The 27199-nt window shown below is 36.3% G+C and overlaps 1 long non-coding RNA gene across 1 annotated transcript in view; it reads left to right on the forward strand.

Annotated features, from left to right (window-relative positions):
* The window catches only part of LOC123608867, a 101036-nt gene extending 75950 nt beyond the window's left edge, over positions 1-25086 (forward strand). The window contains exons 6-7 of the long non-coding RNA XR_006717482.1: positions 22594-22711; positions 25010-25086. This is a non-coding gene — a long non-coding RNA (uncharacterized LOC123608867). The remainder of the gene's footprint in view (positions 1-22593; positions 22712-25009) is intronic.
* The last annotated feature ends 2113 nt before the right edge of the window (positions 25087-27199 follow it).

Raw genomic sequence — 27199 nt, forward strand, 5'->3', positions numbered from 1 at the left:
AGGTACAAATCTCCATAGCATTTTAGTGGAAGGGCAGTTATCATTTAGTTGTAGCAGAGGGTCAGAAAAGGTAAAGTTGATGTTTGAAGTGGAACTAGAAAGCACAGTCTTGAAAGAAAAACTGCCTATTTCTCTCTTTGCGATTTCTAATGAGAAAAGTTTCTGGTGAAGGGAGGGCCAGGATGTGAACTTTTAGCATGGGCCTTGTATAGCAATGGTTTGACGAATCAAGATAATGAACCAGAATTGGGAGCCAAAATGGAATTCATATAGAAAAGAACATTTCAGATCTAGAGAGTCTATGGAAAATAGTGATTACAACAGAGCAGAGAGACAGAATTTACCAGCATAGCACTGAACTGTGACTGGGACGCAGAATATGGGGCTCTAGTCTCAGCAAAGCCATCAGGTAACTGTGTAGTCTGGACAATTCATTTACCCTTTCAAGACCTCAATTCAATTTATACAATAGGAGGTGAGAGGGGAGGGGCTCTGAGTAATGATCTCTAAGTCTCCTCCTTCTCTGAGAGCTATATGGTTTCCAGAACACAGAAGCTCAGGAAATATGGATTGATTTGAGAGACAGCTGAAAAGCCTGCCTTCTGCAGGTGGCTTTGAAGATGCTCTTACAGAATTAGAAACAGAAACTGACTTGCCAGTTCAGCCTGGGCCTGCAAGCTTTGTCTGCTATGATTAGCACATACATCTTCATACCTGGACACTATCTTCAGAAAGATTGCTAGCTGCTGCCATTATTGTAGAGAAGTCACTGTAGGACACCATCAAAATATGGTGTCCCTCTGAGAGGAGCTAACCCTTCAGGCCATGAAATCAAATAGTTTTATTTTCAATTACGAAGTAAACATTTTCAAGCAACCCACCTAAATATTACAGTCCACGCAAATTAATAAGGTGGTTGTAGACAGAACTCCATGGATGAAATTCTTTTTAAAGCAGTTGTAGCCTAAGGTCCCCAGTTTTACCTGGCAGAATGAAGCTGAGGTGAACTCATCACTCTTCATGGCCTCCAAACAAGGAACGTCAAACAGAAACACCTGGGCCCAATTAGAAACTTCATTTTCCTTATGTGGCAACTTTTATTGTCAAAATTATTGCTCGAGCTATCCAATGTGTTTTACCTGGCTCTAGGCAACCAAAGAGACTTAAGCTGGAAATTACCTGCGAAATCTCCATAGTATGGACAGATAAAAGATCCAGGTGCTTCCTGTGACAAGCAGCACAGAAGCCTGCAATATTGATCGGTTGCCTAAATTTACTAAGAAAATCTGGGCAGAGCAAATTTACTTGAAATGTATGTGCCAACAAGTACTGGAAATTATAAAGAGAACTCACACTGGAAAAAATATCCTTTACTTTAATTATTTTCCCCCATTAGTGATATGATCTTTGAATTTGGAAACCAAATTACTATAGACAGACAAACTACCTATTGGTTAAAATAATAAGGATAACCATTTTTGTATCATTATCTTATATGTAGCTATCTTAATGAGTAGTTTTCTTTTTTTTCTTGTGTTTACTTATTTATTGGGGGGGGAGGGGCGGGTGGGAGGCGGAGGGGCAGAGAAAGAAGGAGAGAGAGAATCTCAAGCAGACTCTGCACTGTCAGTGCAGAGCCTGACGTGGGGCTCAAACTTATGAACCGCAATCATGACCTAAACCAAAATCAAGAGTCAGACACTTAACCAACTGAGTCACCCACGCACCCCAAGTAGTTTTCTTAATAGTGTCTATTGGTAGGGGTGCCTGGGTGGCTCAGTCAGTTTAGCTTTCAACTTCAGCTCAGGCCATGATCTCATTGTTTGTGAGTTCAAGCCCCACATTAGGCTCTGTGCTGACAGCTCAGAGCCTGGAGCCTGCTTTAGATTCTGTCTCCCTCTCTCTTTGCCCCTCTCCTGCTCACACTCTGTCTCTCTCTGTCTCTCTCTCTCTTTCTCTCTCTCCCTCTCTCTCTCTCAAAAATAAATAAACATTAAAAAAAATTAATAGTATCTGTTAGTAAATACAAGAAGGGAAATAGGCCTTATATACATAATGTTTATATTCACAAATTACTGCAGACATTCTTCCAATTTTAATGGCTAACTTTTTATTCTAAGCATATAAAAACAGGGAACACAATGTTTTTATGAAAATGTTCCTAATTAAATTTAACTCAAACCTAAACATTCTCCCTCCCCCCTAAAAAATTCTTGAATGCTATACTGTCATAAAACCCCCACCAACAAATAACATCTTGTGAAATTTCTAAGAATCTATTATTTAATAGCTTTAATTCATGTTTATTGAATTTTTTTATTTTTATCATCAATGAGAAAAATTAGTTTGCCATACAATTTTCAGTATCTTATGTGGGCTCTGATAGATTCAAATTGATGTTTTTGTCCATCCTAACTAGTCCCCAGGGACAACTTGCTAACGCCCTTTTGAACAACAAGAACTAAGAGCACAGTTGTTCTGATCTATGATGTGAAAATACAAAGAGAGAATGCTATTTAAGAAGAAATTTGCTTAAAGAGCCAGTCTAATTAAGTAGAGGATTCTGTGTAATGAAATATAGATACTGTCTGCCGGATGAAGAAGCCCTGCTTCTGGAAACCAACAAAGCCTCAGAGTAAAGGCTTCATTCTGCACATCAGTCTAGACTTCTTTATTAGCACTGGGAACACATTCACAGGGATAAAAGAAAGTGTCTCTCATTCTTTGCTTTCCACATACCAGACACAGATTATTGTTACAGGGCATGGATAATGGACTACTATCTTTCATAATATAAAAGAAACATGCATTCAAAACTCCTTTTACAGAGCTGTTAGTGACTCCATATTTTCAATGTCAAACAATGTTAGTAGGTTTTATTCTTTTGAGATAAATACAGCCAGAAATATGGAAGCCTTCCCCAGTCTGCATTAGAACAGAGAAATTGAACCGTAAGTTGTAGAGATGTTAATCATAGATGGCTATCTTAAAGGATGACAAAGGACTGTTACATGAAGGTATGGGAAAATGAGTGTATAAGGAGTTGAAGGATTGGCAAGATGAGTGGAGTGGGGGACAGAGTTTGCAGAGATGATTCTAGATGAAGGTAGGCATTCTGGAGAATGAAGTTCAGAAAAAAACTTGGAGCTTTTAGGGGATAGTTTAATCCAATTTTAAAGCTATTTGAAGGAAAATACAATAAGAATTGAAGTAAGAGAGCAGTCAACCTGGGATAGCATAGTAAGATGCTGCATTTCAAAAACAAAGAAGAGGCAATGTGAGTAATATATGTCAGAAACTTTGGAAGATAAGAACTCAGTTAATACCTAGGAAAGAAATTGCAAATAAAGCTGAATATACCTTGAAAAAAGAAGATTCTTACTACTGAAGGATATAATATAAGAAAGTTCCATAGTGACCTGGAATGAAAGATGGTTAAGTTAGAGACCTAGGAAGAAATAGATATGTCCTGAGGAAGCTAGTCAGTTTAAAGAGATGTAACATGAAGATTTCTCTCTCTTTGGAGAGAAAGTCCTTCTCCTTCAGCACACATGTACTCATGCATGTATGCAGACTTACACACACACACACACACACACACACACACACAGACTCACTCACAAATACACATTGAAATTTCACTAAAATTTAACACAGGAAATGGTGACCAAAATAATTTTTGGACGCTTCTCTTTAGTGAAAGACTTTGAGATGCCACTTTTATCAAAGAGAACCAATGTGTCATGGGCAGAATGTTAACTAACATTTGTGGGGAAAAAAAAACTAATATTGTTTGAATCAGGTATTCTTGAAGAAATTCATCTCTTCAATACAGTTAATCACTTGAAACTAAAAAACTAAAGAGAAATAGTTTCTTCATCATTTCTTTTGCCTCTGCATTCCCCATCAAATTTTCCATTCTCCTAAACCGTGTCAGCTTTGTGGAAAAACTGAATGAGAACTTTTCTAGCAACTATGCCTCTTGTCAATAAAGGTCTGGTATAACATCTGACCTAATTATATACAGATAGAGTCATCATCATTACAATAATTTTTTATACTTCAAAATCAAATAGTTCATTCAAGGAATGAATACTTCATGACTTAGACAGACTTTGACCCTGTTATGTCTTAGTCTTTCAAAAAGTAAGGAGCAATTTTTTGAAAGAGAAAAGAAGGAAAGTATTCTTTGTTTGATGATGATTTTCATTTTGAATTCTATTTTTGGAAGCTAATATCTTACTTCAACTAAATTGTCCGAGAATTTGTCCCAGTGTTATTAAGGTTTATATGTTTTAATTGCTCTATAATTAAGGCATACCATCAAGGGTCCTGTACCTGAGTATCTCCATTCCTTCATTTACCAACATTTACTAGGCACATATTTTATTCAAGGTATTGTTACAGGCACAGAAAATATAAAGAGAACCCATCCCATCAAGTTGAGTCTCTTGGAAAAAACAAACAAAACAATAATTACAAAACAATATGTCTTTGCTGAGATTCAAGAAAGATATCCTGCATGCCATGGTGCTTGAAGTATCAAGCAACTGGATGAAAAGGAGAAATTGGTGTTCCAGGCAGTGTTATCGACATACACAGTGCTGTAGAGGTATGAGTACTTTGGTGGATTTGAGAAATTGCCTGTGGATAGAGAAAAGGAGAGTAGAGAGTGGAGGAGATGAGATTTGAAAGTAGAAAGATTAGTCTTATGTGATAAATTAAGGAGTTTGAACTGAAGTCTACTCACATAAAGTTAAAGGAAACTTCTGGAGGATTAAACAAGGAGTAACTTCAACAGGTTTTCATTTTAGACTGCCCACTCTGTAAGCAAGATGGAAAATGAATTAGTGGGTAAAACCATGAGAAGAGCTATGCCAAAGCAGGGTGTGTGGGCCTTGCCAAGGGTTAGGCAAGAAAACAAGTTCATTACTGGATGTTTTAATTTGCAATTAGATAAACTCAAATCAGCCCATTTTAAACTTGGAAGAAAAACACCTAATTTATTGACAGTTATACTGGAAAGGCAAGGATGAAACTGGATTTACTCAAGATTGAACGAATAGCATCAAAGCATGTCATCAGAACTCAATCCTTCCCCTCTACATCTGCCCATGTGTTGAACTCACCTTGTCAGGCTTCTCTGTGTGTTGAGGAACTTGGCATTCTCAGGATCATTTCTTTTGAGCTCAGAAAACATAAGTAAAAGAAGGTCCCACTCTACCTTCAATTCAGAAAATTCTGGAGGCAGATGGCCTGGCTGGGTCTTGTGCTTTTTCATGAAGCATTGTGGTTACAAGGATGGAGCATTCTAATTGACCAGGTGTGGGTGCTCATCTCCATGTCCACGGGGGCAGAAGACTATGACAGGCAAACCAAAAACACCTAGAAAGGTAATATGTAAGGATCTGTTACCTAAAGGAAAGATGGGTACTATATGCAGAAAGTGGGAAGAGATTTTGTATAGACAGAAATAACAAATGTCCGCTATGGTTTAGCAGCTAGGTGGATACTGACAAGGACATGAATTCATTTGGGGAATTATTGGTTAAAGAAAAGAACAGATCTAGGAGATATTTAGAAAGCAAATTGAGGGGCGCCTGGGTGGCGCAGTCGGTTAAGCGTCCGACTTCAGCCAGGTCACGATCTCACGGTCCGTGAGTTTGAGCCCCGCGTCAGGCTCTGGGCTGATGGCTCAGAGCCTGGAGCCTGTTTCCGATTCTGTGTCTCCCTCTCTCTCTGCCCCTCCCCCGTTCATGCTCTGTCTCTCTCTGTCCCAAAAATAAAAATAAAACGTTAAAAAAAAAAAAAAAAAAAAAAAAGAAAGCAAATTGATAGGACTTGACAAGTGCCCCATAGGATTGTGGGTAACCAGTTTTGAACAAGATGGCATGGCATTTGAATTTTCTGTCAGGAATAGAAATTGTGTAAATAGGAAAGGCCGAATCCCAAAAATGTAGCTGCATCTGGCATTGTGTTTAACAGATATAGCTACTAAAAGAAAGATTTGGGGAGAGATGAGAAAGAGGGAGAAGTTAGAAATCACCTCTATTTATCTGCTTAGACCTAATGAATGGTGCCATTAACCTCAGTGGGAAATAAACTATTGGGAAAGATGGTCTATTGTTTTTGGTGGTGTCTGGAACATTAGAAGTCTGACACATCACCACAAAAAGAGATAACAAGGAATTGGTGCCAAATTGTCATCCCATGGGGTATCCTGATACAGTAGTTTCAGAGCAAAACAAACCTGAATTAGGATCCCAAGGCCTATCTGGATAGTTGTATGACTCTAATCAAGTTGACTATCAACTGGTTCTTCAAATATAAAATGGGGAGAATGGCAACACCCCCATCATATGTAATGTAAGTTGTCCGGCATATAAAAATAATTCAATAAATTGCATGTTCCCTTCTGACCAGCACCCAAAGGAAATAAATTACCAAAGACTGAGTACTAATTCAAAGTGAAAAGAGGAGTATTTATCCAGTCCATACTATGTTCCAGGACTCCTGAGTATATGATACTATATAAAAGAGGCAGCACTTCTAACCTCAAGGAGTTTTCATTCTTATTGGGATTACAAAACAACATAATTTCAGAATGGAAAAAGTATTTTGAAGGAAATAAACAGGATGATGTGATAAAGGGAAACTGCAGTAAGCCCTACTAACTGACAGGTGATTACTTTAGACTTTTCCATCCTGGAGAGGAGAGAAATTTACCTTTAACAGAAATGATACCTACTCCACACATGGCTTTACCTTCCCAGAAACTCCCACCAACACCACCCTCCAGAGACTTAGAGAATACCTGACTGGTTTGTGTGGAATCTCACACAATATTGCCTCAAACCAATTTAGAACGTTTTGGGACCAAAAAAAAAAGTGCAAGAATGGGAAAGTAACCACAGGATCCACCTGCCCCAGCATATACCATGCCACTCTTGAAACAGCAATAGAATGGGCTGGTACAAGCTCAGGTAAGAGATTGGATTGGGAGCAACACCCTTCAGAATGGGGGCATATTCTTCAAAATACAGTTTATCCACTGAATCACCAACTGATTCTCTAACTCTATAATGTAGATCTATGATACAGGACCACTAGTAATCATATATGTACAATATGTATGCAAAGAAATTGATACTCCATAGGACAACTCTTTTCCAATGAGGGGAGAGAGATTGTCAGTGACATCTGCTATTTTCTATCCCTGGTAGAGCAAGGGATAAGTTCTGTGATGTAATCCATATAGCTCCTCAGAACATCCCTAGAGGATCAAGCAGAGTTGACCATAGTATTGATCAACTAGAGAACACACCATTTGGAATTGGCTTTGACTCTCTCTCTTTCCCCTGTTTTATTCCCCCTGTCCTACCCTCCTATCTCCCTAGATCACCTCCCCAAATAAACAAGCTCTTATCTCCAGCTCTGCTTTCTAATGACTCAGGCTCAGACCCTACGTTTCCTCTAATCCCTTTCCTACCCTTTATCTATTATTTTTGCCAATTCTGTGCATTACTATCTGAAATATTGCTTGTAGATACTTTGAAATGTAGTATAATGCAGTGTGTGATTTGTAATGGTTATATAATAAGCTTGACCCTCATACCTTCCAGTAACGCATCAAACATGACCCAAAGAGTTCTTTATTTTGGATGACAAATTTTGTTAAATTTAATATGAGATGTTCTCCATTCAAGCTGAGCAACTTAAATAGGAGTTTTCCTTTAAAGGATGTTTCTTGATTACAGATTTTCAAATAGCTATGAAACATAGTGATTGAACATTGGCCTCTGATCATTCAGCTAAAAATTGGGACTGTACCATGAATTCTTGATCATCCATATTAATTCCCATGCTACTGAGAGGCCCTCTTTAAAGTCTTTGAAGTATAACAGGTATTATCTCCAGATTATTAATGTTCAAGAGAGCTCACTGTTTGCCAGTCTGTGGGCTTAACCTTACACAAATATTATTTTAATATCTGTTAATCCTTTAAGTTGAACATTTTTTTTTCTTTTCAGCAGCAAAAATAAATTTACTCTTGTTCCTGTGATAACGGATAACTGTTTCCCTAGACAAGGATTTGAGAAAATGCTGATACGGTGGTGCCAGGCTACTTGCATTGTTCATGCAAAAGCTTGAAGCATACACAATATGTTGGCTTTGTATAAAGATAGAGGCTTAGGAACTGGAAGGTGTGAAATGTCTTTCCTCAATGTTGTTTGCTCACATCCTGGAGAGACCCACAAGGCTGATAAAGCTGAGCAATCATTCATTGAAGGGTTTGTATAGGTTTCTGTGTGGGAACACTGCAGACTCAGCATGGAAATGAAAGAATGTGAAAAGATCTCCTGAGAGAAGTCTCAAAGCACTTCCTGAGAGCATGCCAAAAGGAACCCCTGAAGAAAAGAACTGTGGGTTGCACATAGTGGATGAAAATGCAAGACCCTTGAGTCAATTCCCATTAAGTACACTTTCCCTTCTCTTGTTTTGTAGTCCCCTAGGGGGCATCAATTATTTGCACCCCAAGGTACAAGATTTCCCATTTTCCTGAACAAGATGTCTTTGGAGAACTTAAGACAAATTTTCCTTTTACTTCCATGGCTTGAACTCTCCCTAAATTGTACTCCTTTAGTTCAGTTATTTTGAAAATGGAAAAACAAAAGAGTAAACTGCAGTAAGACCTACAAGGTGCCAAGTAAATTCAAAACAACTTACAACTGAAGTTTTCTCAACTAAAAAGTCTCCATACCTTGAAATTAGGGAGGCTTTACTCTCTCCAAGCACAACTATGGTTGGAGAAATTTGTGTAATACCTCTGGATTCTATGAGGAGTCGGCAATTAAAAAGACAACAGCAGGGAGGTCAGAACTCCAGAATCAGTAATGGCCCAATCTGACTCATTAGCAATGAGAAATACCAACTGAAATCCATTACTAACAGCAATGCCGGTTTTTACAATCTATTCTTAAATCAGTCATTATTTGGGAAGAAAAGTCATCACTATTGTGATCTTTAAGAGAATTCTCATATACTTAATGGAAGGAAAGGTTGCCTTGTAAGATGACTTAAGACAATAGATTTTTCAAATTGCTATGAAATCTAGAGGATACTTGAACAAAGGCCTTTGCATCTTAGTGTTAAAATCCGTTTAATGAATTGTTGAAACACTGTTACAAGATTTGATTTCCTGATATTTTCTTTCCCCAAAAAAGTCTCAAGAATATATGAAAGTCAAACTTAAACCAGTTTATATGTAATATATTATTGGGAAATCTATTATTATTGTTATTATTATTATTATTATTATTATTATCATCATCATAGCAGGTTGTTGTGTAATTACAATTATTTATCTCTGAACCTAAAACAACTTACCAATAAGCAGACTAAGGGCCAATTTATGCCCAGCACAAAAGGGGAAGAGTGTTGATTCTACAGTTTATTGTCTGTTTAAAGAAACAGAACAAAGTGAAAATTTAGGGCAACTGAGTTTTAAACATATTTTCATGTTACTGTGTTGGCTGGTAAGTCTGATTAATGTTAAAGCAAAACTGGTCTTAGAAGAATGCAAAATCCTTTATGTTTAGAAAAAAAAAAATCAGTATCTTTTATGATTTATCCAGAGCATAGACCAATACAAGTAAAATATAATATGTTAGACTAATCATTGTATTTTGTTTCTATCTGGTTCTTTCTCAGATACTTGGGAAAAAAAAATAAGTGGGAGGATAAATTAAGTTGTAAGAGGAAGTTTATATGAAGAAAATCTTGAAAATTCATTATTCATTCAAATAATATTTACCAAACTTTAATATGTGCCAAAGCATGATTTAATAGTGGTTTTGCCAAAACATTTGCAATTTCTCCTGGCACCTTTTTTAAGCACTTGGCACATAGCTTGCACAATGTAGACCCTCAACCAAAACTGAATGAATGAATGAATGAATGACTGGGACAAAGAGAACAGTGGGTCTTTTCCTGTCTTGTAGAGAATAAAATCAATAGAGATGACACTGTTTCCTAAAAGATACTATTGCTTATTTAACATTGCAGTTTTTAATTTCTTGATTATATATTATATGTATTATACACTTTAGCCTGTATATTACCTAATCTCTATTTTATTTAATGATTTAGATTTTATTCTAAAATCAAATGAAATTATTTTATTAGTGCTTAAAGTGTATGTGGTAAATAGAATTAAGATCCTAGAGTAGGCAAAAGATGTGATAACAGGCTTTGATTATAAGTTGTTGTGTTGGGGGACCTTATGCATTCATGACATATTTTAATCCACAGAAGTTGAAAGGCAAGACCTACTACAAATTTTAAAGGACTTGTGAAAAACAATTTTATGCAAATTTGTCCATCATTTATGAGATAAGAGACGATCTTTGTTGTCATTTTAAAAATATAATATTGATTAAAATTAAGTTCAGGAAAAAGAATTGAATTAACCAACATCCAAACAATTTTTGAGAAACAAAAAGAAATCAGAAAACATATCATATCTTCTATGGAAGGGAAGACAGTGGTCTTGTCTGGTTATGTTCAAACTAACTCTTGAGAATCATAATCCAATCTCAACCATACAGCCCTGCCTGCATTTAAATTCTGATTTTTAAATTTCTTATCCTATTTGTGTAACATCTGGTATGAACACTGAAATCTTTACTTTCATTCCAAGCATAACGTTCCTGAATTCTACCATCAGGACTCCCCCTGTCTTCTGCTACTTCCTACCCTTTTCTTGTCCTTCCTCCCCACTCTCCCCCACTTCACCATGATAATCCATTGATCCTACTCCATCACACAAGGGCTTTTAGAAATTCCAGGGTCCTTGACCTGTTCTTCAGACCTTCTGTTCCAATCCGTACCGTCAACATTTTAAAATAGATTCAAAATGGAAAAATTCTTCCTTGGGATAGGTAGACTCAGAAGTACAGCACTTGGAGCTAAGACTTCTTTGCTCATGATTCCTTCTTCGTAGAAGAGTTAATGTTACTGAGGGAAGGTTCAAAAGGAAAGAAAATGTTGTATCCTATTTCTTAAAACTCAACACCTCTTATATCCTTATCTTTCACTCTACCCTTCCTGTCCTGGCTACTATATCTGAGCTAACTGATGCCCAGAAATGAGGTCAGAGCAACTTCTAATGCGAGAATAATATGATCAAGGATCAAGGAGGAAGAATAGTGTATTCTTTGAAAACCACTCTGCAGCTTTCACAGCAGCATAATTAATGATTAATGAGCTGTCCTTTTGTTTGTGAGGATAATACCACTGGCCCAAGACTGGACATTCCTTTTGACTTATTGTTTTGGAAGTGGGGAATGACTGTACAGAATCTTCCACAGCTCATTGATCATTTGCTTTTTATCAAGCAAGTTAAAGGTTGGATGCCTAGGATAAGAGAAGTCCGTGACCATTGAGAATCTGTATTTTTTAAATGTAAGGGTGGTGTTGATTCAAATTTTTTGCTGTTTCCTTTTTTATTTCATCCTTGGAGACTCCCATTTTCTTTCTTCCTTGCTTTTTCTTCCTCTCCTCTTTTGAACTTATTTTTTCATTCTTCACATTTTGACACCTCTTCATCATCACATGTTTTCCTCACTTCATCCAAAATGGATTAAAGCTTTCATAGCATATTAATAATCAAGGATTTTTGCATCAAATATTTCTTATTTGTGTACATAGGATTGTCTTTCAGTAGACTTGATCAAACAAGGTGGGCTTTAAGACTTTATACTGTATTTCACAATCAAGTCTTGAATTTTTCAGTTAATCTTGACAGACAAAAATCTCATTCCTATCTTAATACTCAAGGTGAAAGTATTATATTACTAATAATTTTGCACCTGAACATACTATATTAGTATCAAATCACACAACTGAAGTATGAAATCCTATTAAAACTTGTTTTCCCTTCATTACACAAAAGACAGCATTGACAGCGTATTTTGTCAACATTGAATACTGTGGACAAAAACTGCTAAATTACATTTTTAATCCATGACATCACCTTGAATAACATGGTGCTCAGAATTCATCTCAATATTATGGGGAAATAGTAGAATGCTATGAACAATGTATATTAGTGAGTAACTCGTGGCTGAAGTTTCAGGGGACATCTGTAGCTAAAAAGCTTTTCTCTGCTGTCCATAATACAGTGATTGAAAACCTCTCTTTCAACTACATACCTCCCACCCTCATTTTAGCAGTCTGTGAAATTTCCTTTGCATCATTGAAATACACTCTAAATGGGGTTTTCTTTGAAGACCACCCAGAAGTTACAGGTGGTGTAAAATGCAGCTGATTGGTCCAATTTGCATTCATATTTAGTCCAGAGTGCAACTAGGCCTACGTGGCTTTACTTAGGCCTGTTTCCTGTGGGTGAAATGACAAGAAGAGCTGAGAGATCCCTCAGCTTTCTCTAAGTTCTATCTAAAGTTATGATGACCATATAATTTATCACCCAAGCTGAATATTTCCCAGAATTAAAAAAGGTGCTACTAATAATGATACTTCAAGCAAACTGAGTCTTCCAGCACAAGGAACAGGTTTATGGGGAAACCCATGAAGGATCAACAATCCTAGACTCCTTTGCCCACAATGAATTGACATCAGTCTACTGGACATTACCAAGTCATTGACATTTCACTAGTAACATACGCTGATCCATATTGCTGTGGTTTACAGATGGTGATTAATTGTTATTAGTATATGATTGCAACCTATGTTAGGCTATCTTTCCTATATCATAATTTAGTTTAAAAAAATACGATATAAAAATGTTTAAATACATTTTAATTTCCTACTATTTTTTCCACAGCACAGCACTTTTGCCTAATTTAAACTCTACAAAATTAATTAAGAATAAATTCTTTCTCACTTTTTTCTCTTTCCATATCGATATGAAGGTATGGCTAGGAAATACCATGAATTAACCAAAGCTTTTTTAAAAAATCTCTTTACTCTCCTCTCCATACCCTTTGCATTCTTTTACATTGTGTCTTCAAGCACCTCATATGTTTGGTGTGGGTTTGGGAGGGCTTTTTGTTTGTTTTTCTACAAGCCAGGGAGAATTAAATTATTAAACGAGTCAGTTTAAAATGTCAACAGAAAATTCTGTTTCTTCCTCTTCATTGATCCTGGGCCTTTTCAAACCTCATCATCCAAAATGTATTTGCATACTTCATTTTCTGTTGTCTGGAATGAAGTAACTAAACTGGAGTTTGACACTAACAGAAAGTGATTTTAATGGAGAAACAAAGCCTAGAATTGTTAGCAGTACAGGAAGCTGCTTTCTGGTGACAATATGCTGCTGTATGATAACTATACACATGTGCTATTGAGACACATTATACAAAGCAAGACTGATTACATACAGAGGACACCGATCTAATAATATTAATGACAATGAGAGCCAAGTTTATCAGTGTTAGGGAAGGAAATTATAATAAGAAAAGTGAGAAATCTAGAAAGAAGCCTTGAGTTTGAACTGGAATTGGAGATATCAATATAAACTTATGATTTTAAACATATGCATATAGATACTAAAGAAGAGATAAAAAATGTGCTTAGTGCACATTTTATATTTATATTTATACATAGATTCCCTAACTCCATCCACTGAGAGGTACTAACAACAAGTAGCAACATCCACATTAGATGAGTTTATACATACCATGATGCACTAAAACAAATACAGATTCCTTGGAGAAATGCCTGATTCCTGATCACTACAGCTAGAAAGGATCCCTCTAACCTCTGAATCCTTGTGGAGTTTTATGCTAATGAAGTGATAATAATGCCAGCACACTGTGCCATAGGTATTTGCATAGCCATTTCCCCATAGGACATGAACAATGTCCTTTAGATCTTTCTGAATGGTTTGGAGCTCAGTGCCTCCTGAACAAAATAGATTCCCAATAAATGACAGTGGAAGGAAGGAAGGAAGGAAGGAAGGAAGGAAGGAAGGAAGGAAGGAAGGAAGGAAGAAAAGGAGGAAGGAAGGAAGAAGGAAGGAAGGAAAGGAAGGAAAGGTGACTTTAATATGAATTTAATAAAATGTGCTCAACATACTTCTCATGCATAGGATATTGTGTTAGAAATAAAATATTGCCAAAAAGACAATATACCATAGCATGGGACAAAAATGTCCAACAAGTAAATCAGATTCTGAAGATAAATCTTGAAGACTTACCTTGTTGATCTCCAGCCAGGTACCATTCTTGGTGTCATTTGACAGTAGACAGAGAAAGAACCCACTCAGGCACCTTTTATACCATCCTACTTAAGAATTTCACTACCTACTTTCCCAACTGCCCAACTATTTAGCACCTCTCTTCTTATTCCCTTGAGAGGAGATTTCAAATCTTCATGGAAATAAAAACAAACACTCCTCAAAATCTTTGACAACTCTTGGTATAGATTAGGTTTTAGATACACCCATCCCATGCATTACTCATTTTGATGAAAAACAATTAAGATAAGTAGCACCATGGGGCGCCTGGTCAGTTAAGCATCTGACTCTTGATTTTGGCTCAGGTCATGAGATGGAGCCCTACATCAGTTCCATGATGGGCATAGAACCTACATAAGATTCTCTCTCCCTCTCTCTCTCTCTGCGCCTCCCTCACTTGTTCTCTCATTCTCTCTCTCTCTGTCAAAAAAAATCCATAAAAAAAAGATAAGTAGCACCAAGGCTAATCATAAATGGCACAATTTTCCTTTCTACTTGCTATTTTATGCTTCTACCACTTAATCATAATTTTATTCACTACAATGATCACCAAATATTTAAATGAAATTGTGGAATATCAGGTATAATTTTTATCTATGAAATACTAAGATTGAGTACAGATGCTCTATGCACATCCAGTCACTTTTATGCAATGTTTGTATTTCCTAGTGAAGTATAAGATGATCCATTTTGCCCGAGTTTCTATAAAAGTGTATGCAGAGGGGCACCTGGGTGGTTCAGCCGGTTAAGCATCCGACTTCAGCTCAGATCATGATCTTATGGTTCATGGGTTCAAGCCTGGCACCGGGCTCTGTGCTGACAGCTCAGAACCTGGGGCCTGCTTTACATTCTGCGTCTCCCTGTCTCTCTGCTCCTCCCCTGCTTGAGCTCTGTCTCTCTCTGACTCTCAAAAATAAACATTAAAAAAAATTTTAATAAAAAAATTTTTTTAAGTGTATGCAGAGAATATTGGACAAGAAGTATAATATCCATCTTTTATGGGTTAAGGCCAAATGAAGGAAAATTTGATAGATCTTATGATATTATAGCTATATTTCTGACTTTAGGCCATACTTGTAAAATGTTGATCAAAGAGACATTGGGTGTTATAAACTCCTTCTTTTATAATTGGAGAAACTGAGAAATGGCAAGTTTCATCATCCAAAAATAATTTGGTACAAAGTTTAAGTGAGCCTATTATTCTTTCCACTACATTATACATTGGTTTAATACTGGTTTTGCATGTGCTATTTACCTTAGATCCATGGTCACTTGAAAACCCTTTGCCAACATAAAAAAATCAGGACTGACTTGTACCCAGTATATATAGATTCTTTCATATGTAGAAGGTCTGTGATAAATATATATTAATTTGATTTGCCTTTTTAACTTGCAGCAATCGTTATATCTTCATGGTTGATATCATGTTTGTTCATGCTGCAAAATAAAAATTATTTGAAGCTTTCCACTTCTAAATATTTTATGAAATGATCAATATACTTTTTGTGGTGAAATACAAAAGGCAATGACAACCAGACCTACCAGTAAACCATTTTATATTTTACTTTAATTATCACTCACAAATCTTTAATTATGAGTATAAAAAAGACCTACAAAAATAATTGCCAGCACTTTCCTTTTGATTGTCTTGTGTAATTTAAAATCAATGTTAAAACTAAATAAACATTAAAAAATTTTAAATCAATGTTAATAATTAAGTTATATTTTAGAAATGTAAAACATCTGGGAAAAGACAGTCATCAAATATTATCTTGCAAAAATGCTGCTTTGTTAAGCTTTTTGAGATGTAATTTATACTGTCCTCTCTGTCAACTACGCTCAGCCCTGTTTCTCCATAGAAGGTTTAATAAAATTATGGAGACAGCCAATTTATGCAGAATTTCCTATGTATCTATTCAACTACCAGAATTACTTGGCTAAATTAGGGCCACAAACACAGTACATAAATCATGAGGTTGTTTTGAGGACTTCTCTTCAGCTGCATAAAATGGAACAATTTATCTTTTTATTTAACCAATAGAAAAATCATACAGATCTTTGGATCAATTATTCATGTCATGGACATCAGTAACGAATCTCTTGCATCAGTTCCCTGTTTCTACATGAAATGAATTTGAAGTTTTTTGCCTTGAAATTGTCTGGGTTTTTTTGTGCTTATTATGATATACCTAATTCTAACTAAGCCCAGTGCCTAGCACAGAGTAAACATAAAATATAATTGGTAGAATTATGTTGAATGCTTACCTCAGCATTTATAATCCTTTTGGTATTAAAATATGTGTATTGATATTAAAGTACTGGGCAAATAGATGAAATGGTGCATGGTTGGATAGATTACATATATATCTGGATATATGTATACATATACATATCTAGATATATATGTATATATATGTATACATATATGTATATGTATATATGTATATATATATATCTAGATATGTATATGTATATATCATTCATCTTTGAAAATATGTGAGGCATTAAATATCTATTTATAATTATTAGATCCCTTAGTGAGTTCAACAATAATCTCTGCACTATTGACAAATATTTTAAGCTCCAGCCATCTTATTTCAAGCAATAGTAAAATTCCAGTGCAATAAATAATTTGTACAGTTTCATAGGGGGTCATTGTGCTGGCATTTGATTTTGATTTCTAAATATTGGTTTATAACTTTTAATGTATATTTAGATATCAAAATGGTAGCATTCCCAACATCTCTTGGAAAAAGTTCTATTAAGGAACATAGATTTTGAATGCTAATTCCCATTCTGTAAGTAATATACCAGATGATCCTGACTGAATTCATTAATTGTTTTTTTCTTGCTGTTGGCTGGGACCATTTTGGAGGCCATTTATATGACTCCAGGAGAAATAGATAAGCCTGTCTTATTGATTTGTCATAACTTCATGTATATTAAGTTAGAGACCTAAAAGATAATAAAAATTTCTGGCAAACACCGATATTCATTTTTTCTTACTCTTAAGGTAATAGATGATTTTCTAATTATTTTAGTCTTAACCTAGGCCCCCTTCCCCTTTTTCTTATTTCAACCATTATTATTTAAAATCTTTAGAAAATGTATTAACATTAATGTTAATAGAATGTAATAGTCAATAGAATGTAATAAATATCATATAATCTTTCTTTTGATTTTGCATGTTTTAGGCCATCTAGGTTATCTCTGTCAACATCAATGATTTTATAGAGGATGACAGATATAGAAGATGTAGACATGTGCTGATCTTATAGAAGTACTGGACACGTCCTGAGTAAGGCAAACATTCTAGGGTGACTTTTTAATTTGGCTTTCTGACATCAGCTTTGTTGACTTGATTCTTTGCCAGAAAAGACAGTTATACTTTTAAACTCCCGTTCATTAACAATTCTGGCTAGATAAAACCAATGTCTTCTTAAAAGAAACTACATATGAATAAACCTGCACTGTGTTAGTTTCATTTACTTCTAGTTTTGTAATAAGTAAAACAACTATAATTAATTAGACAGTATCTATAAAGACTCCTAAACTTAAATGGAATTTAACCAAGGCTATTTCTCATGCTATTAAATAAAAAATTATTCTATTAAAAAAAAAATGTTAACAAATCAGCCAAAGCCTTCAAAGAGAGTATTTCTATTATCCAGGTCAAGATGTAATAAGTAAATTTATTTCATATGCCGTAGAAAGATAAGGGAAAATCTCTGGTTAACATTTAGAATCAAAATTCAAATACATCTTCCAGGATCACTTGGTCTTTTCTGGATCTTGCTCTCTTCCCCTTATATGTGCATGGATCAGCTGATCTCAAATGGTCTTGAAATCAAGGACTTCTGAACACTAAGGAAGCAAATTTGGGCCTTTGATCACAAGTATTCACACTCACAACAGGGAGAAACTAAAAGAGAAGAGGGTCATACAGCTGCAGAAGGAAAAGCTTTTTGAAAATTCCAAATATATGTTGAAAACATGAAATAAAACCAAGTGATTCTGTTTTTGAGGCTACTAATTATCATTCTAAGATCATTACTGAAAAATTATTGAACCAAAAGCATGTTTAATGTATTTTTATTGTTAATTCATGTTGAACCACCTGGTAGAAAATCCTCAGAATGATCTCCATTTCTGCTTGCCCAGGAAATACCTGGGTTGAAGAAAAGTCAACTTCATCAATAAACATATGTATGCATGTGCCAACATAAAGGTGGCAAACTATTAGATTCTCTCAAATCTGTACAAAAACAACAAAGTCAGCAGCATACTGAGCTCCCTAGCTGTCTGAGTTTCCCACACTGAGGTTCTTTTACTGACAAGAAGCTATGATTTGTGTTACCAAAAAATGTCAGCTCCTAATTCGGATGGAGCTGAGATGAATTATACATAGGTCATTAGAAGCGGTGTGGTCTACAGTGAAAGGGATCTCAACAAAATTCAACCACTGACATGCTGAGTGCTTTGAATAAATCAATCATTAGCCATCTGCCTTGATTTAAGCATTGAAAAATGGGGGTGCGTAGAGAACTACTTATTAATATATGCCTGTAAATTATTTTGAACTTCTCTCAGCAAAAACATCAAACAAAAAGAAAATATTCCAAATCATCTATAGTTACCATTATTTAATTTTCTTGTGGACTAAAATGTTTCTCCTACATTTTGAGTCCCTGTTGCCCAGCTGTTCCTGCTGATTTATTTTCTAAATGACCACTTCTAATGATTTTTTGGTCATCTCTTATAGGATATTGTATATCATTCCCTATCTAGAAAACACAAAAAAGAAGTAGGGGGATGAGGAGTGGGGGCGGGGGGTGTGGTCTGCATCATTATAACATTTATGTCAAGCAGCAGGGAAGTCCCAATTAAGGAGGGCACAGTTACTTCCCTTTATAGGAAATCTTATACTCCGTAAGAAAGATCTAGGCACAGGCTAGGACTGGGACTAAGAACAGGAAAAAAATGACACAGAACACTCTATAACCATGAGACAGACTGTGATAGATATTTCCACTAAGAATCCAAATAGCCAAGTATTACAGAGTTCTTAAGTTCTAGGTGGAGGAACCATTGAGCTACAATGGCAGTCAGATGAAATCCAAAATCCTGAAAGTAGTAAAACCAAAGAGAATCAAGGTCACCTATCAAAAGCAGTGACACTGGGGCGCCTGGGTGGCTCAGTCGGTTAAGCGGCCGACTTCAGCTCAGGTCACGATCTCACGGTCCGTGAGTTCGAGCCCCGCGTCCGGCTCTGGGCTGATGGCTCAGAGCCTAGAGCCTGCTTCCGATTCTGTGTCTCCCTCTCTCTCTGCCCCTCCCCCGTTCATGCTCTGTCTCTCTCTGTCTCAAAAATAAATAAAACGTTAAAAAAAAAAATTTTTTTTAAATCTTTAAAAAAAAAAAAAAAAAGCAGTGACACTGAGAATAATGCCAAGAATTCTAGTAGACTCTCATGGACCCAGCTATCTAACAGACACATTCTACTGGTAACAGAGAAATGCAACTGAGAATAAATGTAATCTGTTTAAAAAAAAAAAAATGCATCATCTCCCCTGGGAAAGTAGCTCAAAAGACATACTTGTTTATATTGTTTAAATCTATCACAACCAAAACCCCGTCTTGCATATATCATCAAGCAAAATAAACAGGCTTTTCTAGGATACAAACTTCCTATGAAGAAATATAGCTAAGACTGGCAATAATATGAACCCATGAAGCGGAAGATTATTCCTATATTCCCAACTCACCTTCCTCAGAGATCTTTGAGAGAACACTGTATGAGGAGAGAGACACCATGAGGATTGACATTGCTGAAGAGACTCCAGTAGCAAAAACTATTAAAAACTAAACCATAAGCAGGGAGACTCAATCTGAGCCACAGAAGAAAAATAAGACAAATAAAATTTTCATAAACCAAAGTCTGCTTGTCTTGGACATTTTGCAAATGGAAAACATTATATTAAATCTTAAGTTATTTATCTAAGGTTGATACTTTACATTTTGAATTTACACCACCACCATTTCATAACATCAAAGCAAGTCTGTTTAAACTTTTCTTCCCTCATCCTCATACCAACATGAAAGCTGAATAGGAAAAACCAATCTGGCCAACTGTAGGTAACTTAATGTATTCTTGTCCATATTTCAAAATGAACTGTCAGGACTGTGGAGAGAGAGGGGAGAGGGGAAAGAGTGCATCTAAAACATAATAGTGAACAATGTATACCTGTTGAGGATCTGGTCAAGAATGACCAGCAGCTGACCATTAAAGCTGCGACCCGTAATTGAAAATATTGAAGTTGCCCAATTTTGAGCACTCTCATCCATAGCAAAAGCCCATGGAATGCCAGCTGTCATTGTGTTGGCGCAGGCAATATTGTTTCTTCTCCTGCCAGGCACACACATCTCATTTGCTTCCCCCAGTTATTTTTCCAAGCCAACCAGCCCTCCAGACAACTCTCCCTGCTGTATCTGAGATGCAGTCTTTTGAGATTTCCTACCTAACTTGACTTCAATATACTTCAGTGGGAATAAGCTAAAATTTACTAGACGTTAGAAGAAGTTTTTGTTATTGTTGTTGTTATTATTCTAAAGGTAATATAAAAAAGAGGCAGGGCCTCCACCTACAGCCATGTGGCTTAGACTGCATACCACACAATACCATGCAACTCCATGGGATGACATTGATATGGACTATGATGTCACTGGTGCCTCCAAAAGTTGTAAAATTCAGTGGCTCTATCCTGTGGCCTATTACAGTATAGAGAGTTTAACAATCAGATAAAACCTGTTCGTTCTTCTCAGACATCTTCCTAGCATTCTTCCTAAAAACTTATGTAAATCTCTCTTTTATTTTCAAGGTATACAGAGAATCTCTGTACAATACGATTTCCATATTCTTTCATGATACATTATCAAAAGAACTAAAGAGGGAGAAAATCTTAAATATCTGATTTTCTTTACCAAAGAGAACATTTCAAAAAGAAAGAAAGGTGTTTAGTTTTGTTTTTCAGCTGGTATATTCACCAGAATTCAACAAGAATATTCTTTTTTTTTTTTTTAATGTTTATTTATTTTTGAGACAATGCAAGAGACAGAGTGCAAGTGGTGGAAAGACAGACAGAGGGAGACAGAGAATCTGAAGCAGGCTCCAGGCTCTGAGCTGTCAGCACAGAGCCTGACGCAGGGCTCGAACTCACAAATTGTGGAATCATGACCTGAGCCGAAATCGGACACTTAACCGACTGAGCCACTCAGGTGCCACAAGAATATTCTTTATTTTAATGTTGTAATTGTTTAAATTGTATGTTCTGAAAAGTACATTTTAAATCTGCACATAGTCTTCACTAATTCATCAAGTTAATTCATTAATTCATTAATTCATCAAGTTAAATAATTTTAGACTTAAATTGTTCTATTTACATCTACTACTCTTAAAAAGACAAGAAAATGATTGAATTTTTATTGGATTTAGTTTGCCTTTTTCCCAATCATTAAATGTGGAACAATTGTTTACAAGTGCTGTTGTAAATCTAAAAATGTCAATCTTGGGGTGCCTGAGTGGCTCAGTCGGTTAAGCGTCCGACTTCGGCTCAGGTCATGATCTCATGGTCCGTGAGTTCGAGCCCCACATCGGGCTCTGTGCTGACATCTCAGAGCCTGGAGCCTGCTTCAGATTCTGTGTCTCCCTCTCTCTCTGCCCCTCCCCACTCATGCTCTGTCTCTCTCTGTCTCAGAAATAAATAAACATTAAAAAAAAATTTTAATAAAAAAATAAAAATAAATCAATTAATTAAAATGTCAATCTTTATGATTGTCCCCTATTATATTTAAAAAGTGAAGGCCCTTGGTAATGATGTATGTCCTTCTCCTATTCCCCCAAGCAACACTGAGAAGAAAAAAGTCCCAAATATATTTTTAAAAATCTCACCAATACCCTCCCCCCCAATCTGGTCTGGCGAGGAGAAAGCATGACAACACAGAGGATATACAATGTCCTTCTAGATTTGAAACCCTTTTCCCCCACAATAGATCATAACACACCAGAAGCCAAAAGTGCTCCCTAAATTACAATTTGGTTTTCTCTCACTTAAAATTAAGCAGGAAAGACTCATGTAGTGACTTACCAAAAATAATTGAACCCACTGCAAAGGCTTAGCAAATTGAATCCTAAAAGGGGAAAATCAAGAACACACTAAAAGGTTAATCAACTTGGTAAAAGAAAATTAGAAAGCCTGTGTGAAGATCACCTGCTTTTTGCAATTAAATAGCACCAGAATTACCTGGAAGACTTCTTACATTTTTACCTTTACTTTCAGCTCCACAGACAGTGGAAGCAAGGCAGAGAGGCAACTGGAAAGAGAGAGATGGATGAGAGCTGCCGGAAATGAGAGCTTAGCAGAACAGAATGTGAAATCCAAGGACGTTTTCCAAGAGGTAGGGATAAAGATCTGATAACAATGACCTCTATGAGGTACACTGGGGAGTTCCCATAGCCCAGTACACTCCCCTGACTCAGGACCCTCTGCTGTGTTTCTCTTGCCCCAACATTCAGCCCCATTGGACTGGGTCCTGAGAAAACTTAAGCCTGGCTATCTTCTTCATGTGCCCATTTGCCCTTTAGGAAGGCTCTTGGATGTTTGACTCTCACCAAATTACGGAGCACAGCTAACTGCTGGCCCCTCAATCCTTGCCTCACCAGCCAAGGAAACACACCAGCCTGACTCCTGCCTTCAGTATTTTCTGAACAGGAGGTGAGCACAAGTCTCCTCATGTTGCAAACAGCTTTGATTTAATGGATGGTTCTTTTGTGTCCCCCTCCCCCCACTTGCCTTGAGGAAGTGGGAATGAACTACCCTCTCCTATCCTTTTCCTTCCCATGAGTGAGAGGGAAAAAAATGCCACAGTACTCCCCACTCCTAAAAATTCTCTTTAAAGAACTCAGCTGATACATTTCTAGCCCTTTTTTTAAGTTTACTTCTATTTATTTTGAGAGAGAGATAAGAGAGAGAGAGAAGGAAGAGAACTCACACTCATGAGAGTGAAGGAGGGGCAGAGAGAGGGGGAGAGAAGAGAATCCCACTGATAGTGCAGAGCCTGCCACAGGGCTTAATCTCACAGACCAAACTCATGAACCATGAGATCAGGACCTGAGCCAAAATCAAGAGTCAGATGCTTAACCGACTGAACCACCCAACTACTCCCCTAGCCCTTTTTAATATAGACTAGAGTTGAGTGATGTTCACAGATCTGTATGATCACATATTAAGTGTGTGCTGCAAAGATATATCTAGTCCATCGATTCAGATCATGAAGTACTTATCATCCAATGGCCTCAACTTTGAGATTTAGCCAATGTTCTGAACTATTTACTTTACTATCCTATTTACTTTATGTTACATGGTACTTGAAATATTTTGTTTATAACATTTGTTTGTGGCCCCATATTTTGGCTTAGTCTAACATTTACTAAACCAGAATGCCTTGTTGTTCTTCAAAGATTGGAAAAAAATGATCTACCTACATTTTAGTCTCACAGAGGGTCCATGATTTGATTCTTTTGGTTCAATGATTCACAGAAATGTCAAACAAGAAATTTTTTTATTAGTTAAAACAACGAATTTTTGCTAAACTTTAATTTTAATGTCATGAAATTAAATATTTCCCCATAATTTCAGATTTTCTTTTAAAACATCAAAAGAGGTGAGATATGGTTAGGCCTATTAAATGTATCTTCTAAATGCTGTGCTTTTCTTTCAAAACCAAAGTGTCCACCCTTCTGTCTGGAACACAGTATGGATGCTCATATCCACAGACTTGCAGATAGCTTTGGAGGCAAAAAGTAAGAAGCATATCATTGTAGGGAGAACTTGGATTCTAAGTTGTGTGACTTTTGGCAAGGAACTCAATTTCACTAGGCTACACTTTTTAAAATATACAGTTGATGCCCCTCAAAACCCATGTTTCCCTCTTCTTTCTAGGTGCACAACTGAACTACATTTCCTAGCTTCCCTTACAATTAAATGTGGCCATGTGGCTGAGTTGTAATCAATAAAATGTGAACAGAAGTGATGTGTGCCTTGGAGGTTTTATCCCATGAAAAGGTCCCAGATACACACCTCTATGTTCTCTCTTCTGGCTGGCTAGAAAGGAGATGACCCTCAGGGAGACTATGACAGCCCTGCTTATTGGACACAAACCTTTGTGCCTTCTCAGAATGTCTGATTATCTCATTCTTTACAAAGATAACAGTCACTGGCAGGACCACTCAGCAGCTGCCTTATACTGGTGTCATGGATAAGTTCTTCAAGCTAGCTGGAGCTCTGGGTGAATCTTCGTGCCTGCAGAGCCCTGTGGCCCAGTCATGCCCCTTATTGCTGTCACCCTCTCCACTTCTGCATGAAACACCTCACTGAATCTGCAGAGGCTGGCTTGCTAAACAGTCACTGCAGGCCAGACCACACAACCTAGAAGTGCTAAGGAATTAGAGCATGAAACTTGACCACTGAGAAACATGAAATAGGAAGACCAGCCTTGGGATGGAGAAATAGCTCCACATTTAGAGAAGCCCTTTCTGCTGAGTTTCTTTTCTTCTAGCATGTGTTGAAAAAAAATGTCTAAGGGGGATTTTCCACTGCTCTCCCTCTCCTGAACCCAGCTGCCTTATTATGCCTTTTTTCTACTTATCCATTGTGTTTAATGTAATTCTTTACTTTTTTTTATATATGTTTCTAGATGCCTGCCTTCTTATATGGTCTACTTCTATTCCAGAGTGGTGATATTCCAATCCATGTATATTTTAGAGAGGAGGCAAGTATTATATATTATTTTTCATGAGTTAGCTCTTCCCCTATGCTTGAAGGGTCTGTTTGGCTAGCAGTAAAGTGATGAAGAATATATTTATCTTAATACTCAGACTATTTGAAGTAGGAAGAGTGTGATGACAACTCTAGGTCAATAGCTTTAAAAACATGCACTCTAAATGAACAAAAACTTCCCCTGTTGTGAGAGGGGGATGAATTTAGTAAAAAGAACAAAGACATAGATAACTGTGCTACTCATCTGAGTACTCATCTGAGCAGCAAAAGGAGTACCTGAACTCCCCAAAAGTACTCGAAGCAGATTTTATTCCTCACAGGTGTTATATGTATCCTTTGCTTTCTTCCTGGGCCCTCTTTACACCAAGCTTCTAATTTTGTTTCGTGCCCAAATTTAGCAACCATCTCCACTTACTAACCATATCATTAACTTGTTTATGTTTCAAGCTCTCACCATAAAATGTGAATAGTATTTACTTCTATAGGTTGTTGGAAGGATAAGATATGATAATGTGCTTAGAATGTTCTAATATACGACCTGTCACATGGTAAATACTCAATATAGTATGTTGGGTCCGTCCCTTTCTATGATCTTCATCCCTGTAGACAGATGAAACCATGAGTCCATGCTGAGCATGATCAGGAAATATAGATCATATCTGACTGTAAGTAAGAAAGTTAAACTATTCTTGCCATTTGTGTGTGAGGGTCCAGAGGGAGGAGAGTTACCTATTATATGAGTAAATGGACTGCTTACAAACATCTGCTTTGATAAGTCCAGTGCTTCTCCTAGAAAATCAAATCCTGCATTAATGGGTTTGCCTTCTTTCTATACAGGAAAGTATAGAATCTGGCCTGAAAGTTTCTCTATTCCTTTAAATCATTGCAAATTTCTGCATTTATCTTTCAAAGACAAAACAAAGCATTAAGAGAAGTCAGGCAAGTAGAAAAGAAACTGTACCACAGGATGCTTTCTGTTCATTGACGACTGAATGGAGATTGAAATAAAACAGAGAGGTAGACAACTTAGTTAAATGATATGAGTGTGATTAATGTTTTAAGCAATTTCTAACCAAGTCAGAGCATGTATTTTTACTATTTGTTAACAGACCCTAGAGCCCTTGGTCCAGTTAGTTTTGATAGGCTCCAACCGGAATCCTTAAAAATAAACAAAACCTCACTTCCTGAACTAGAAACAAAGGAGTTAGGCAAATAATAAGGTAAAGGAGTTAATCATTGTTGCTGTGTATATTTTATATCAATTTCTATTTCTGACTAAGCTCATTTCTCATAGATATGTCACCTAGTGTCTCCAAATATATATATATATTTAATAATATATTTAATATATTTAATATTTAATAATTTAAATAATTAATAATATATTTAATATATTTAATATTTAATAATTTAAATATATATAAATATATAAATACATATAAATACATATAAATATATATAAATAAATATACATATATATAAATATATATATGTATAATATATATATATATATATTTACATCCATCTGTAAAATGGGATCATACCGCCATATTACTGTGGGATCCTGTCTCCCAACAGGCGGAAACATCCTAAAGCAATTAGTATCTAACCTCTTCATATGGCTAGTGCCGTTCATTGGTCACCTACTCTGGTATCTAGGAATCCAAATAGTGGTAAATAAATAAAAAGACAAATAAGGTTTGGGTTTTTTTAAATCTATATATTGTGTCCATTTTAGTTCAGGCAATATCAACAAACACTTATTGCTTACATTTCTTACCATGTGCAGACAAAAATATTAGGTGCCACATTTAGTTTATTCAGGTTAAACATGGTGCTGGTGGGACCGCATTTGTAAAATCAAGCTTCAAATGATCCATTTAATATAAATCTATTATCTGGGCACAGAGTATTTACTGAACCCTGGCACTACAAAATTAAAATTATCCTTTCCTTGCAGAACAGGAAAACCAAGGAAGATATTATGGCTGCATTAGACGAAAGAATGAAGGCATGAACCTACAAAAGGTGAGCTAGTACCCCTTTAGGGAAAGACACAAATCATCTACTGACTACCATACCATCAAGTTTTCCCCCTGCACACATC

This window comes from Leopardus geoffroyi, chromosome A1, assembly GCF_018350155.1.
Source record: "Leopardus geoffroyi isolate Oge1 chromosome A1, O.geoffroyi_Oge1_pat1.0, whole genome shotgun sequence".
Lineage (NCBI taxonomy): Eukaryota > Metazoa > Chordata > Mammalia > Carnivora > Felidae > Leopardus > Leopardus geoffroyi.